General features: G+C 41.5%; 1 non-coding gene across 1 annotated transcript; it reads right to left on the minus strand.

Annotated features, from left to right (window-relative positions):
- Positions 1 to 14,062: 14,062 nt before the first annotated feature.
- TRNAK-CUU (transfer RNA lysine (anticodon CUU)) lies at positions 14,063 to 14,135 on the minus strand. Its single transcript has one exon. It is a non-coding gene; the product is annotated as a tRNA-Lys (tRNA).
- Between the last annotated feature and the right edge of the window lie 247 nt (positions 14,136 to 14,382).

The following is a 14,382-nucleotide window of genomic DNA, read 5'->3' on the forward strand; positions in this document are numbered from 1 at the left end:
AGCACAGCCTAACGTCCTCCATACATCTGCCCTTTCCCTGTGTTTCTCTGATGCAGAGTATGCTGCTCCAGTCTGGAGGAATTCCGCTCATACAAATCAAGTGGATGTTGCCCTCCATGAGACAGGTCGCATTGTTACAGGCTGCTTACGACCAACTCATGTTAATAAGATCTTTCCACTTATGGGTCTAGCACCTCCAGATGTTAGGAGACAAGTTGCAGCAGAGATTGAGAAGAAGAAGAAGCAAGAAACAGATCCAAGACATCCAATGTTTGGACTTCACGCCCACCCATCAAGATTGAAATCGAGGAAGAGCTTCCTACAAACAACAACATCAATCCCATCATCAGCCGAATCTCGGCGAAAGGAGCTCTGGAGAAGGAATTCGCCTGTAGGATTATGGGACGTGGAAGAGAAGCCAGCTGCAGGACATCATCTTCAGTATGGATATTGGAAGACACTTAATAGATTAAGATCTGGAGTGACACGTTGTAAAACCAACCGGAAAAGGTGGGGGTATGGTGATCACGATTTGTGTGAGTGTGGTGAAAAGCAAGATCATGGACACCTTCTCACCTGTAGAAATCTGCCTAAACCTTGTAGTATGAAGGATTTGGTGGAAGCCAATGAATGTGCAATCTCGACAGTTGAATACTGGAGAGACAAAGTGTAAATAGAGTTTTTGTAAATATATTGTAGTGATTTCGGACATGGATAAATAAATAAATTTGGATTTTTATCATATTTGGAGTTATTGTTTCTACATTCTGACCAAATTTTTGAATTCCGAATGAAATTTTGAATCAGATTAGCACATTTTAAATTATAACCCCGGATCATGCCGTTTCCCTATTGCAAAGTGAAGTAACAGGGGCCTCTGGCTTGCACCGCGCGTTTCGCGAGGGTTGGCGCAGTGAGCGAGTTCGTTTTTGCGCGGAAGGCTTGAATGAGTGAGGTGGTACTGGTCCGTTGTTGTACCTTTCGGTTGTAATCTTTCTTTATGTTCGTGCTTCGTGGTGATTATTCTGTACGCTATTAAGCTTTGAAAGTAGTGTGTTTTAATTTATCGGTGCAATTTTGATAATAATAATAATAATAACAGAATTGCTGCTGCACTTTAGAGCTGAAACTGGTGACTTGTGCTCACAGTGCTAAAGTCTTTAAATGTCTTTCTCTCTTTTAGTTTCGTACTTATTCTAACCATGCTTACATCTTAGGGTGGTTCATTATTCCTGCTTTTGAAAATGCATTCTGTCGACGCTATTTTCAAGAGCGGACTTCATTGTTTTGACAGTGGATTAGTACTCAAAAGGCTGAAGCCCAATTTAAATATTACACAGTTTCAGAATCCTTGCAAAAGTAATGGTGGCTATACCAGCAAATTCAATCGAATATTGTACAAGCATGCAGACTGGTTCTGCGCATGTGAGGTAAGAAATATTTAACTACACATGTTTGGCTACGAATTATTGTGATCTCGCGTGGATATTAACTAGTGTTACGGACCTAAAACATTTCAATGAGTAAAGAACCTAATTCTAGTGAAAAGCATATAAACAATAGTATTGAGTTTGCGACGCTTGGTAAGGGAGACATCAGGTGCCAGCTGGATAGTGCGTATAGGTTTAACATAAAACTCTTCAATAAGGAAGTATCGAAAAACCGTCACATATTTAGAAAATTTATTGACTGCATTAAGTTATGTGGAAAATTTGAGTTCGCACTGCAAGGACACAATGAAACCGATTCATCCGATAATCCTAGAATTTATCGTGGATTGAGTAATTTAATATTCGAACTAGGCTCTAATTTAAAGGGGTACATTGAAAAAATTAATAGTCGTGTATCTAAAACTATACAGAACGAGTTTTTAGACTCAGTCTATTCGGCACGCCTTCATTTGACATGTGACGAGATTTCTCTGAGACAACGAGAACCACCATTACAGTCATCCGAAATCGAAACTCAGTTCATTTTTGCAGACGAAAACATTCCATCTGGTAGTGGGATTTTGCGGGACATGTTTCTAAGCGAACACATCTATTACGGCTGTTTGGAAGATTTAGAGAAATGCGTGGATAATCCTTCTAAATTACTACTTAAAGAAGACTTTCACTTGCTTGTTGTGGGTTGTACAGCGCTCGATAATCAAGTTCAATTGATCAGCGTAACAATGAACAAAGTGCGATTTTTTTTTCACGAACATCATTCTTGCCTGTACACCTGTGTGTTGCCCGGTTTTCTGATCCCAACCATCATAGGTCTGAGATATTAATTCTCTAGGGGACTTATTTACCTCCTGTTCATCTTGTTCGGCAAATAAAGCTTGAATAATTGCGTACATACGTAATTTTTACATCAGATCCTCAGTGATGATATCATTTAAATGTAATCATCATTGTATATCCAAATGGCAAAATAAGCTGACAAGGGCAGCCTTAAGATCTCAATTTTCTCTTCTCTTTTCTGTCAAAATTGTCAAGAAAAAGGTGTGGGAGAAAGCACTGTGCACCCTCCCCCGAACTAAGAGTCCACCGATCGACATTGCACGATAGACTTAACCTTCTATAGAGATACAAGCGCAACACGGATGACTTTATGTACCGTACTACATGTACCATTGTCCCGTCGTCATTTTGTTTTACTTTTTTACAAATTACCATGTGAGAAACAAATAAAATAAAAGACATGCAAGTTTGTTCCACTCATTCCTTTCCTACCGACCATACATACACCCTGCCCCGATAATACCTCCTGAGTAAATCTTTCCCGCCAAAAATCTCACCGGTAGTCGCTCCGACACTACCTACTTGAATGTTTTGACACAACAATAGTAGAGTCACATATTGTCATCTGTGCTAGATGACGGGAAACATCTTGAAGCCTTACACACTTTTGCTTCGATGATGATGCTTGTTGTTTTAAGGGGTCTAACATCGAAGGTCATCGGCCCACTTCCACACTTTTAAAGCCTCCGTTGCTACCTTACAAATCTCAGGACTTTCCCATCCTTTCGTCGCCAAAAATCTTTGACGTTTTGTGCGACTTTAAACCCCTTGGTAAAAGTGAAGTAAGAACACACTGTCAGTATGTTGACAAGTACATACCAGTACAATTCATACAATAGTGAAAGGGCTTCACTGTTACTAAGCTAGAAAACATTGGGAAGGACAGCATAGTGTTTGTAAAACACAAAAAAAACATTTCTAAGTGTAAGACGTCATTTTGTTTCAATTCTCTTTTCTTCGATCAACATCTAATATACTTGCAAAAAGGAAATACAAATCTCTCTAAATTAAAGAATACAAACAATATTATACCCTCTAAGATGAGTCCTTTGATTCTGATCGTATTTCTCTTCATTAATTGCAAATGTAATAACGAATGTTTTGTATTAAGTATAACGTCGGAGAAATTGTAAGTAGGTGACGAAATGGAGAATTAAACAGAGTAAATACAAATAATGATGAAAGAATTACATTATATCTCTCGATGTAATTTCTACAACCGACAAAATGTGTTGTCATTAAACAAAGCAATTCATGTAGAGAGAGAGTATCCGGTCAGTTATGTTAACGTTGTATAAATAAACATTCTAAAACTAAATGGTCTGTTACTTCCACAAATATGACGTGATATGAACGCATTGCCAAGCACATAACTGCCCAACAATTGGCTATATAACCGTGAACAAAACTATAGACTAAAGCTAACATTGCCAATATCATGTAACAGGGTAACAACATGCTTGATTAAAGATCATATCGTGTCAGATGTTTTTTGTGGATTTCAATAAAAGCTCATTGAATTTCTTTATTGAAATTGTTTGATAGGGTTAACACTACCAGCGAAAAATAATAATAGTAATTATGTGTCACAACAAAATAGGTTGGTAATTTCGTTCTAATGGCATGGATAAAATTATTATTTGACTCTAGCACTGCACAGCGTTCGCTATATCGACCATTACTTAATAAGCCACGTTAATGAATTGGGAATTCTGAAATATATTTGGTTTCATACACTCTAAATTCTTCTACCCGTAATTTTGTTACCTTCCTATCCAGCTGAACTTTACTGGACTTCAGACTCTACCAGAGACCTTTCGAAATCTGAAAAAAGAAAGAGGCATGAGTACACTTAACCTTATGAGAATATTTGAGAAACTGAATTTCGAACACACTCTTCTCAGATCGACCCGCTATGATAGTTTCTGGAATGTTCTCTTTCAACATAAAATATATTTCTACGGAGAACTTACTTGGTCAAAAGCGACATACGGGAAACCTTATTAACAGCCGTATACGTGTACTCTGCCTCATTCGAAGTTACGATGAACCATGGTTAGGTATAACTTCAAAGCTTGAAAAGTAAACTTATATATACACTGACTGACAGAGCAAATGCAACACCAAGAAGGAGTGGTTCGAAAGGGATGAAAGGTGGGGAAAAAAACAGAGACGGCACGGACGAATAATTGATGTTTATTTCAAACCGATATGCAGGTTACACAATGCGCACGGCATCGACTCAGTAGGATGTAGGACCACCGCGAGCGGCGATGCACGCAGAAACACGTCGAGGTACGGAGTCAATAAGAGTGCGGATGGTGTCCTGAGGGATGGTTCTCCATTCTCTGCCAACCATTTGCCACAGTTGGTCGTCCGTACGAGGCTGGGGCAGAGTTTGCAAACGGCGTCCAATGAGATCCCACATGTGTTCGATTGGTGAGAGATCCGGAGAGTACGCTGGCCACGGAAGCATCTGTACACCTCGTAGAGCCTGTTGGGAGATGCGAGCAGTGTGTGGGCGGGCATTATCCTGCTGAAACAGAGCATTGGGCAGCCCCTGAAGGTACGGGAGTGCGACGACCGCAGCACATGCTGCACGTAGCGGTGGGCATTTAACGTGCCTTGAATACGCACTGGAGGTGACGTGGAATCATACGCAATAGCGCCCCAAACCATGATGCCGCGTTGTCTAGCGGTGGGGCGCTCCACAGTTACTGCCGGATTTGACCTTTCTCCACGCCGACGCCACACTCGTCTGCGGTGACTATCACTGACAGAACAGAAGCGTGACTCATCGGAGAACACGACGTTCCGCCATTCCCTCATCCAAGTCGCTCTAGCCCGGCACCATGCCAGGCGTGCACGTCTATGCTGTGGAGTCAATGGTAGTCTTCTGAGCGGACGCCGGGAGTGCAGGCCTCCTTCAACCAATCGACGGGAAATTGTTCTGGTCGATATTGGAACAGCCAGGGTGTCTTGCACATGCTGAAGAATGGCGGTTGACGTGGCGTGCGGGGCTGCCACCGCTTGGCGGCGGATGCGCCGATCCTCGCGTGCTGACGTCACTCGGGCTGCGCCTGGACCCCTCGCACGTGCCACATGTCCCTGCGAAAACCATCTTCGCCACAGGCGCTGCACCGTGGACACATCCCTATGGGTATCGGCTGCGATTTGACGAAGCGACCAACCTGCCCTTCTCAGCCCGATCACCATACCCCTCGTAAAGTCGTCTGTCTGCTGGAAATGCCTCCGTTGACGGCGGCCTGGCATTCTTAGCTATACACGTGTCCTGTGGCACACGACAACACGTTCTACAATGACTGTCGGCTGAGAAATCACGGTACGAAGTGGGCCATTCGCCAACGCCGTGTCCCATTTATCGTTCGCTACGTGCGCAGCACAGCGGCGCATTTCACATCATGAGCATACCTCAGTGACGTCAGTCTACCCTGCAATTGGCATAAAGTTCTGACCACTCCTTCTTGGTGTTGCATTTGCTCTGTCAGTCAGTGTACATTAGCCTAGTTCTAATGGCACCGTACCGTCCTCGAGGAGTGTATGTCTGCAAGACGTATTTACGCACTCCTACATTATAATGTATTCAAGGTTCATTTTTCTTTACACATAAGCATACGAATATGAGCATAACGAACATTATTCAGAGGGATTGCATATCCATGTGCGGCTGGCCAGTCTAGGAGATAATAATGGATATGAAGAACATTGTCAGACACGTGGTATTAGGACGAGGCCATCGATATTTATCACATGTTTCGTTTATCTATTTGTGCGCTTTAGACACTGTTAGTGCAAATAATAAAATTGTCTAACAGAATAAAATATTCATAATATTCATAACTTCAAACACATTGTAAAATATTATCCGATCTCAATCACATGGTAGTTATTGTAGATTCTTGGTAGATTCTTGTGAAGAAATGGGACTACCTGTGAAAAGGAAGGGTAAAGACCGAGAGTTAAATAGTGTATTTCGTTTTCGTTTACATGTTTGTGCCATTTCTCCATTCCAATGAAGTATTCTGTACATGATTCTTTCCGAATTTTTTCCTTAATCTGGGTATCTTCAGGTGTATCGTGTTCTCAGATACCAAGTTCTAAGTTTCTCGGTAGTGACTCATCAATTCATAATTATTTTCAGTTCTATACCTAAGAAGGCTCCTCCTGGTGAATAAGACAGGAATTACTAACTAGAGAATTAAAGGTACTGGACAGTCAACAAAAAAGTTCTTTCTTCTCCCTGAGATATAGATAATTTTTGGTTAGTAAAGAAACAGAGAATATTTATTTTTGGCGCTGTATTTAATATTTTTAACCGAAAGTAATAAAATAATTAATATATAAGTTAAATTATGTCGTTATATATTTTCGCCACATCTACATTAAAATTAAAATCATGATTGTCATTACATTGGGAAACATGAACATCTTACAAAATGCCCCTAACAGATGTAAAGTCAGAAAGTCACTCTCAAAATATCGTCTGCATATCTGCTTCCATACGTGCACCCTCGCTATGCGATCCTCTAGTTTTCTACGACGGATGCGATATGTTGTTGTGTTGCACCAGCCCCCTGTTATTCTTCTAGCATGCACATGGTAGGTCTGAGCACGAGGAGCACCGAGGAGTAAATAGCCGGAAAACACAACACATACACAGGCAGAATCAACGAAAAATATAAAAATCAGTGGAAGCTCAAATTAACCAGAGGTAACGGGCGACACATAAATACTCACCTATCATGTTCACGTGGACCGGGTCGAAAATGACCAGAGACGAAGTCATGAACTAATAATAATGTCGTGTGGCCTCCGGAGACGCCTGGTGCAGGTCTTTTGATTGTCACCCGTAGGCGACCTGCGCGTAAGTCATTAATTGAATTCGGGCCTTTTCTATCAAAAGATGAAATTTAAAAGGCTACTCTTTCTATTCCTACAATAATAACGCCGATTAGAAGAAACAAAATAGTTTATTAAATAATGAAAGTCAAAACACTGAATGGCCACACGAAAATAAGGAAGAGATAAAATAAGGAAAAGGAATAGAGGCCTAGATGGAAACAATAAATTAGCTTAATAAACTATTCACTATCGTCATAACATCGCGCCTACCCATAACGTGATGCAGCCAACAGGTTCAACCGTACATAAAATACAATTAATCAGAAAATAGCAAAATAAATTCTTAACCGGGAACAAAATATAATGAATCCACGACGTAGAACTCAGTCCAAAGTAATAAATATTTAGATATCCATATCAACAGAATGAGTCCTTACAGATCGCGATACAAGGCCATTCAAATAGATGTCACACAACGATGGTTTCCAACGTACTCAAACAAGAATACAAAAGATAAAATATCGCCAAACCAAAGGAAAGGAAGCCACGCGGAAGCATGGCGCTCGGGTGCAGGGATAAACAAGGCGTTGGTAAGGGAAAGTATAAACACCCCCCCCCAAAAAAAAGAAAACCTGAGCCCAAAAAAGCAAAAATAAGAACAAACGACACAACTGGTCAATATGATATGCGTCCTACATATCTCACATTCGAACACTCATCAAACAGGCTAAAAAGGGGTCCAATAAACAGGGAATGCAAGATAACAATTGTCAAAAGGACCCGAAAAATGTAGAAGCACGGTTCATAAATAATGTCTCACGTGGATATTCAAGGTTAAACCCACACAATATCGCAGGCCCAAATAACATCATCAGTACGCCTCTCATATACAATTCAAATGCCAAAACAGCACAAACCATCCATGTACAGGCCCTTCCGATACACAACAAAATAGTGGCGACATCGGAGAGCAATTTGGTACATTAATAATAACAAAGAGACTTCCAAACATGAACCATAGAATAATATCGGCTTAACACACATCCAAGGTGGAACAGAGCTCATTCACGCAATACAGACACTCAATTACGGTAAGACGCAATTCAATGTACCGAGTTGTGACACAAAGAAAAGCATAGCTGATATAAATAACGCTACATGGGCAACAACAGAAAAGGAAAATACGGTCCATCAGATAAATAAATACCCACGAAGAGCAATAAATAGTGGCCAACCACAATGCCACGTAGCGATATAAAGCAAATATGATCCACGAGGCCAACTCCAAATAACATAAAGAAATCGAAAAATAAAAGATAGTTACATTACCTTAATCAAGCCATAAATATATATGCAGAGAGCACGTTGGAGTCCTCTGAGACAAAATGCATTATGTCTTAAAACGTTTAAAATAACGCATGTAAGAACAAGTGTGTATAAACATTGTATCACTCGCCATAAACCTTCACCAAGATAAAAAACTTAGTAGAAGAGCCATGGAGAAAACTAGATACACAAGATCGGGAACAAACGTCGGTAAATTCACAGCTATGCTGATAGAACGTAAAACGAAAAGCAAATGAATAGGGTTATACAATTTTCGAATTTCACAAAGTAAAAAGTGCATCGTTGTGTACAATTATCTTGTTAACACTCTATGTTGGCCATATAAGCAATGATGGTTCGGTTCGCCTAACTTTGTAGTCGTCATTGACCATATAACTTACGTGAGAAGTGAATTAACAGGCTGGAGGCTGATTTGATGCTGAACACGCTCTATCGTACTTCACGTGAATCTCAAAAGTATAAGGAGTACTAAGGAAGGGATGATCGTAATTCAAATAATGATGATGGTGATGATTGTGGCTTTTTATTGGCGCCATGTATTGCGCACAATAATGTAACTGTTAACAACACGACCAACATGTAAAAGCGAGTGTAGAATTCTCATCAGAAAATAAATTTGATGAAATTCTAACCGAGAAAACATATCTTTGCGTTAGTTATTTTAATACTTTAAATTTACCAAGGTATTAAACAATTAGTATAGCAGATTTGAATGAAATGTCAAATTATTTAAGAAAAAAATGTTATCATAATCAAGAGGTGGTGAGTACGATTTTCGGTCTGTAGAAGAAGCCAAAATCTTCCGCATGTATCCAAATGTCTCCTTCATAGGCAGAGCCCCATACGCATACGGAAATTCGCTAAGTTTGTGTCTTGGCGGATTAAAACGTACGGCAGTGCGAATCAGTTTGCTATATAATAATGTTTAACGATTTTCACTCAGGTTAGTATTTCATACAGTTATTTTTGCTTGTCGTGAGGCAAAACTTGGTATTTGAGAATGGTGATATATAAAGAGCCTTGAGTCCAAAATGCTGTGAGCCTGACCTAAGCCTAACTGGCTTCTTTCTGCAGTTATTGGAAGGAAGGAAAAATGTTTCCGAATGAAAACCGCTCATTACGTCGATAGTTGTCGCAAGAGGATGTCTCTCATAATCCTTTCGCTGTAGGGGGTGTTGTACCAGGTATCAGGAAAATTGTATTATGTTAAGAGATCTTGGGTGCAACGTAGTCAAATAGTTGCAATATCCGCGGATAACCTTTTGCGGATGCGGATGCGAATGAAGGAAGTGGAGAAGCGGATCGTTCAGTCCTCAAGCCTCTGTGAATTTACTAAACGTCGCCACAATCCTCTATTTGCAACTAGTGCTGTGGCCTCATTCAGTTCAGTACATCTTATCTTTAAAAACTGAGTCTAACCGTCATCGTCTTGGTCTCTCTCTACTTCCCTCGTCCATTATTCTTCTAGGTAACCTATCCTCCTCAATTCGTCTCACATGACCCCACCACCGAAGCCAGTTTATGCGTAAAGCTTCATCCATTGAGTTCATTCCTAACTTAGGCTTTATCTACTCATTCCGAGTACCCTCCTGCCATTGTCTACAGCTGTTCGTTGATGCAATTATCTTTAAATAATTAGGCGCAGGTCTTTTCTGAAGACAATTTCGCGGTGTTGCTATGCTGTGTTACACTCAACACAATTAGAATGACTGCTGCTAGATGTAACCAAGTGGGGATTTCTCTGCCTACAACTTGTATAGAAGAGAAAACCTATATCTACTGATTCTAGAAATACGCCGTTATCATTTCCGTGCAGAGTGGCATTAGGCTAGATGTGTATTTTTTTCGAGGAATTTCCAAGGCCCGCCAACATCGCAAACCCTAACGTTACGCCCCTGCTCAAATGCAGTGTACTCCTACATTCCCCTCTCCTCTAGACAAGACGGAATATTGTCAGAATGCACGAAATGAAATAATTTAATTGTAATGTTTTCGAGTGTCTCCGCATCCACACATATTCGTAATCTTCTTTTAAGTACCAGATTGGTAAATATATATATATATATATATATATATATATATATATATATTGAAACCGTACAGTGTCCTGTACAGCTCCATGGGAATGATATGGGCTTTTCTACTCCATTAAAATTACTCCTAAAGGTCGCGTCATAGGTAGCAGTATGGGCGAAGGGAATCGAGCGGCGTCCTGCCAGAACGGAACCCGCGAAAAGAGCGCCTGCGAACAAAGGGAGGACAAAGCAAAAGCCAAGCCCCCGCGGAATTACGCTCTCAACTCGCAGAGAGAGATAGAAGGGGACGCGATGCTGGAGTAGTCAGATACGCCCCGAGGTGGAGCCTAACTTCCCAGAGTTCCAAACGAACATAAGGAACTTCCGGTTTTTTATGCACGTGTCACGGGTGCCAACGTCGGACTTTGGCGCGTAAACAATGGAATGATATTTTAATCCAGACATAGGAAAATTATGTGAGACACACCATTGAATAGAGCGAAATTTTCTGCATTCCCTAGACTAAAAATATGTAATAACTTATGCAGGGGAAGAAATGAGGTCACCAGCCGTCAAGATGTAACATATCGCTAACACATGTGGATATAGCGGCGTCACCCAAGCCAAAAGTCGCGCTCAAAATTGACTCCGCCTCCCGAGGGACGCTAATGAATTAATCAAAGGCGGGAAGCAAATTACATAAAAACTGCTGATCGGAGGTCCAGCACGCTTGGCTCAAATGAAAGGGGAGACAGAGGGCTACAAGATGCAATATTTAAATATCGTCAATTCTTGGTACGAAAGGAGTTCTTGTTCTTAATGAACCGTGAAGTTGACGCCCCCAAGTTTCCGGCGGGCGAGATAATATAGGCCGAGCGGGCCCTTGCAGAGACAGTTGTTCTTTTACGGTCGTGAGACGGACACTGCGTCCCGCGGTGCTCCAGTTACAGTCAGAAACCCTTGTACAAAAGCCTTTGTGTAGTGAACGGGAGGCCAAACGAGCCTAGGTGAATTGTTTCTGTGCTGCGTGTCAAACTAGTAAAAACCGCGAGCATAATTTTCGAACAAGCATTAGAATTCGGCGGAGAAACTGCCGGCTTAATGAGTCAGTGAAATTCATAATTTGGTATCACCCAAAGTGTTACTTTGGATCAGGGGCTCGAATCTCGTGAGCCACCCGATTCTTACTGTGAACGCGGGTGTAAACTCTGAAATAGAGGACGTGTGACGAGTGTAAAAGTGTTACCCACTTGGATTCCTGTAAGATTTCAGCTGTGACGAGTTCCCCAGGATGTCGGACTTGTATGGACCAGGGATGAAGGACTGCACGCCCGCCACCTACCGAGTGGTCATGGAGTACTAAGAACTTCACCATGGGTCTCCCGTGGGGGGAGAAACAACGGCCATCAAACAGATGAGTGATGTCCAAATTTAATTTCTAAGCATGATATAACCCGGGGATAGGATTAGCGTTCTTTTGTAAATATCAAAATGTTGTAAGTTAATGCATGTCCTATATGGAAATTTTATTGATTTTATAATGTTGAAGTAAAATTCAAGGGAGCTAAATTCCCGGACGACTCATATTTCTTTCTTAATGATTAGCTTATCGTGAGGGTTATATTTTTAATGTAGAGTGTCCTAGCAAATATGGGAACAAGGTTAGGAGAATATTTGAGTTTCCCGTAGGGGTGGATATGAAACATAGTGCTGGCAAGCAGGGAAATATGTCGAATGTTGGTAGTCACTGTCCCACGTGGTTGTCGGATATGCCAGGGAAACTCATGGGTCAGTCAGACAATGCATGCCTAGCTTACAGATATAATCAGTGCATGTACTGCAAGAAAGAAGAAAATCCCGACCGAGAGAGGTATATGTTGTGTCATTTTGGTAGGTGTGTGGAACCATGTGCAAGTCTCCCGTGATTTTTGATTAATTGGCCATAATGGTTTGGAGTGTTTTCTTTTAATCTATAGCCGGGGTGAGGCCCATCCGTAATCTTTGGTCAGAAGGTTTAAATATAAGTGTATTTATGTGGTATGAACGAGGAGCCATGAGAGCCATAGGCCCAAGGGAAGAAGATACGCGATATGAGACGTAGTGAGAAGGCCGAATAGGAATTTACGATGAGATGATTGAGAAGTGATCGTGCCCACAGTCTCAGTGATAATAATGAGAAGGGAGTGAATAAAAAGAGTATTTCATGGGAATTCCATAATGATATGAATATGCAAATGAAGCGGGCCGTGGAAATGTGTCCCCGAGATGAGGGGGTAGACGTGTGAGCGAGAGAAGAATCAGAACGGCCGTGCGAAGTGAATGGCCGGCCTTCCTGTTGTTGTGAATGCCAGGCTCTCGCCCTCGTGACAGAGGGATCCCTTTAAACCATTGTGTTAAGACTAACTTGGAGCCCTGGGTCAACCTCGCGCTCCCCTCGGTTGGTTTAAATGGCCTAGCTAAGAATACTTGCATAATGATAATATCACGGTGATTTCTTTTAAAGGTATTTAATAAATGAGTAGGGATTCCCCCAGATATCCGGCGATATGAGACTGTAGCTATTCTCGGTATCTACAGAAACCCACAGTACCTCTCGGTCGGGAATCTGCCAGTTCGACTCCGGATTATGGTGGTGCCCTTGAGCGAGCTGCTCCAAGCTTGCGCGTTGGGCCGGAGACAGTGATAACCATGCTGTTTCTTTTCTAGGAATGGTTCTCTTGTGTGCATGAAGTGTATATATATCCATATGTTTTGTGTATGTTTCGTAATGATGTGCACATATTTTTGAGTTCAAACAGAACCTATGTGCACGTCGTGTGGTCTTGGTAATAGATGAGGAGTCCGGGGTTTAGCAAAAATGGTATTTGTGTTTGTTTGTGCATTATGCAAATGTGTCTTTTAATATGATATTATGTAGCGTAGGCCCCGGTTATGTTCGTGCTTAGAACAGCTAGTAATATTTGTGAATAAGGACATCAGGTCATCCCACGGTGTGATAGACAGAATAATTTACAAATTTCATGGAACGGTATGAATTAATGAGGAAAAATGAACGATAGCAAGTCGCGAAACCTCAATCATACCGTTATGCAGACGACGCCCATGGGCGATTCGTATTTTAAAATGATTATTATTTCTTTTCCTCCCATATGTGGAGAGTCATTGTATAGAGCTGTGTCAACTTTTTTTTAAAATGGTCATATTTGAATAAATTTGCATTCGTAACCCCTATTTTATGATTCTTGTCATTTGTAGCAGTGTTAAGCAGTATCCAATAGGCATTTGAACCCAGAGATCCTACTTTCATATTATAGACATAGGACTCCATCTTAAGTATTTGTTGTTTTTGTTTTTCTTTGAACGTACCACTTCCCCAAGTGCTCAGGCTGCCGGGCCGGCACAGAAAGTAGGAAGGGGAGCGGTTCGAAGCTCGTTAAGCAATTCGACCCGCTCTCCAATCAAATCTCATCCGTGGGTGTTTACCCCGTTACGTGGAGGCATTCTTATGCGGGGGTCATCCATTCGAAGCCCGGTAGGGTGTATACTTGGCGCCCAGCGTGGGGCTCGAACCCACGACCCTGAGATTAAGAGTCTCATGCTCTACCGACTGAGCTAGCCGGGCCTTGTTTATAGTTTACACTGTAGCATTTTTAGTAACAGATAGGCCACTCACAGGGAGGATAGTGTGCTATGATGGAGTCAAATTGCCAGGTTCGTGCCACAATCTGATTACATTTGGTATCGAACGGGTTGGCAATTATTTGGAATGGAGTACCCGCCACGTAACCGAACGGATGGAGACGTTAAGCACATGTCCGAAGTGCTAAGATTCATAGTTATAAATTGGATACTGCAGGGGTTGTTCTGAT

Source organism: Anabrus simplex, chromosome 3, assembly GCF_040414725.1.
Source record: "Anabrus simplex isolate iqAnaSimp1 chromosome 3, ASM4041472v1, whole genome shotgun sequence".
Classification (NCBI taxonomy): Eukaryota; Metazoa; Arthropoda; class Insecta; order Orthoptera; family Tettigoniidae; genus Anabrus; species Anabrus simplex.